Source organism: Dysidea avara, chromosome 7 (assembly GCF_963678975.1).
Source record: "Dysidea avara chromosome 7, odDysAvar1.4, whole genome shotgun sequence".
NCBI lineage: Eukaryota > Metazoa > Porifera > Demospongiae > Dictyoceratida > Dysideidae > Dysidea > Dysidea avara.
Window position 1 is genome coordinate 19,374,458 of NC_089278.1, and position 2,968 is coordinate 19,377,425.

Consider the following 2,968-nt stretch of genomic DNA (forward strand, 5'->3'; position numbering starts at 1 on the left):
TGGTCTCTCTACAGGGTATTTTGTTTCTAGCTGAACTCTCTACAGGTGATTTGTTTGCAGCTAAACTCTCTACTTGGTGGTGTCTTTGTAGCCAAACTCTCTACATGATGGTTTCTTTGTAGCTGAACTCTCTATAAATTGACTTCGTCTAGCTGACACTGTGAAAAAAGAGGAATATAATATGGTATATCTAATGGCTTAAACTATACAAATAATCTCAGTATAGCCTTGCATTATACTAACTATCTTATACTTTAGTATAAACCCCATCTTATATTATGGGAAACAGATTATACTTTAGTTTAATACACATTCTTTGTATGGCTTTCTTTACTTAACTAAATGTGATAACTTTTTAGCTTCACCATTATTGTCTCATTTTTAGCTTCACCATCTCATTATCACCATCTCATGTGACTTAAGGTTTTTTTTACTGTACCAAACAAAGTCATGATGATTTTACAATAAGTAGCTACACTTCTGTTAATCACTATAGCTAGCTAACTATAGCTATAGCTTCAGTTTGTTGTGATAATTTCATACGCACACATTTTCATACAGCAAAGCATATAATACCAGTAAAATTAATTATTCAATCTAAGAGCCATACAAATCTAGAGTTTCTTGCACAGTTAGCATAGCTGCAAAAGTTCGTAGTAATGCTTGTTTTAAAGATTGAAGGGGAGCACATGCGTATTACTGATGCAATTAAGTCGCCATCTTTGTCGCTATTGTTGTATCAGAGGTTGTAAATGTGAGTGATACGACGGTGTATCTCGCGGGGAGAGTGTACGCGATCGGCGCCATCGTCCAATGAGCCACGATGATAGTTATGGACCACAACTGTACATCCCTGCTAGCTGTAGTGGTGAAGTGGCGCCGCCAAGTGGACAATTCCTTCGATGGCAGCAATCAAAAATAGCTCTAGATGAGTAAGTATTAGACTAAAATGATAGCTTGTACGATAGGTTTAGCCGTATTAAATTGTTTATTGTGTATTGTATGACAATGGCCTGCAAATGATTCAACTTTGGTGTTGCTGTGTACGTATTACATATTTTATATCCTGTTATATCTCAGCTTATGGCGGATGACGAGTGGACACAGTTCATCAGCCATCAACGGTAAGAGTATGCATGGTCTGCTCTTACGATTTTGTATATTATCTCTTCAGAGGTACAGTTTCTTGTCGAACCTCTTAGTTCTACAGGCTGTCAGTGTACAATATCTGCAGTGTTAGTTTCCTTCAATGGCAGCTGCTTCCTTTAAAGAATCTGGTAGTGACCATATGTGGATAGTTTTGTTCTTTTTTCACGGAGTTGTTCAACGTCATCTAATTACTTACAGCTGTAAGTGCATTAAGCCTGATTGTGTTTTTATTCATTTTCTTTTCAATGGGGTAGGAATTACAGACTTGGTGATTCTTATTGCTAACATCTGTAAGTAAGTACACTGAGAGTGTCCAGTATACAATTTATATTTACCTTCGTTTAGGTTTGTGGAAACTGGTCTCATTTCTTCTGGGAACCGGTCTCATTTCTTCATGTTTTTCACTACTTTTTATCAACAGCTGATGGCTGCTACCTTGTCTGGCACTGTAAATGAGTTGAGTGCTTTCAAGAACCTGTTTTGTCTTGTTTGTCCTTATTTCACTGACCATGCTCGTATTGCTAACAAAAGTAAGTTCACTGAGAGTATGCAAATTATATTATATTTAGTCTTGTTTCAGTTGTACTTAGTGATTACAAGATTCTTGGACTTGGTTATGAGTGTATCAGATGCTTCTTGTGAGCTTACGTAACACGTTAGCCCAACAAAGTCACATACTAAGTGGCTGTTTTATGTCTGGTTAGACTCACTGATAACACCTGTAAGTACACCAAATAATCCAGAATATGAATTATGTTTGCCTCCATTTAGGGTTGTGAGACCTGGTCTTATCAGACTTGTCTTAGATGTACATGGATTGTCTGTCTCAGTTTTAAAAGATTGTTACAAACTGTAAGTATAATGGTTGTTCAGTATACGCATTATATTTACCATCTTTAATAGAGTTGTGGGACCTAGCCACCATTCTACATGGTAATACTAGGTTTCCAGACAAGGTCGTGGTTTTATGAGATTCTTATTGTTACAAACTGTAAGTCCAACGATTATCCAGAATACACATTATATTTACCATCTTTGTATTAGAGCTGTGGGACAGTTCTACCAGACGACTAACAGATTGTCACAGAGTTCTACATAGTGATGATAATACAGGTAATTTGTAATGGAACTTGTGAATTGTATTTACTGCCTTACCTGCTGCAGTTGGATAAAGACTGATAAATGACGAAATTGATTTGATACTGCCATGGCCAAGGAGACATTGATTTACTAGCTGTACCTATTGTGGTTTTAACATATTTACAGAATTAAATTCATTACAAATATAATTATAGAAATTATTTAATTAAGGTAGCCACAGATTATAGGAAAGTAAAAAAGTACAGTAGTATAGTAGCCAATATATGGTTGAAATAGGCTTAGTATAGTCTGATAATACACCGCAGTATACTAGTGATTTAATCTCTAATATATGACTGTCTTAAATGTATTCAATAAGCTTGTTATAGTAAAGTCCTAATCTAATAATATATGTGACCGGATTTGCGAAAAGGTACCTTTTCCACACATTTTACATACCAGCAAACAAAATGATGTAACACTTGACTCCTTACACTGATTAACTTGCTCTTAGTTTCTAACTGCAGCCACATTCTGTAGCTATACTCCCAGAAATCTTAAGGCAACTATATGAAATGATCAAAAACTTATGAACCTTCAAAGTTCAAAAAATGGGTCAAATTTTGTGTGTGAAAAAGGTACCTTTTCGCAAATCCGGTCACATATGCTGTACTATTTCATTCCAATACTAACATAATAAGACTGTTATATACCTTATTATTCTCAGCTTTTTTCACAG

General features: G+C 35.5%; 1 long non-coding RNA gene across 5 annotated transcripts; it reads left to right on the forward strand.

The window, feature by feature from the left end:
* Positions 1–743: 743 nt before the first annotated feature.
* On the forward strand, positions 744–2,438 carry LOC136262090 (uncharacterized). 5 transcript variants are annotated; one of them, XR_010704109.1, is made up of 10 exons: positions 744–932; positions 1,081–1,124; positions 1,175–1,349; positions 1,404–1,439; positions 1,495–1,679; positions 1,719–1,870; positions 1,921–2,001; positions 2,053–2,140; positions 2,194–2,262; positions 2,314–2,438. It is a non-coding gene; the product is annotated as an uncharacterized lncRNA (long non-coding RNA). The 5 variants fall into 5 exon arrangements; XR_010704110.1 differs by having other exon boundaries at positions 747–932; positions 1,571–1,679; XR_010704107.1 differs by having other exon boundaries at positions 749–932; positions 1,404–1,443; positions 1,730–1,870.
* The last annotated feature ends 530 nt before the right edge of the window (positions 2,439–2,968 follow it).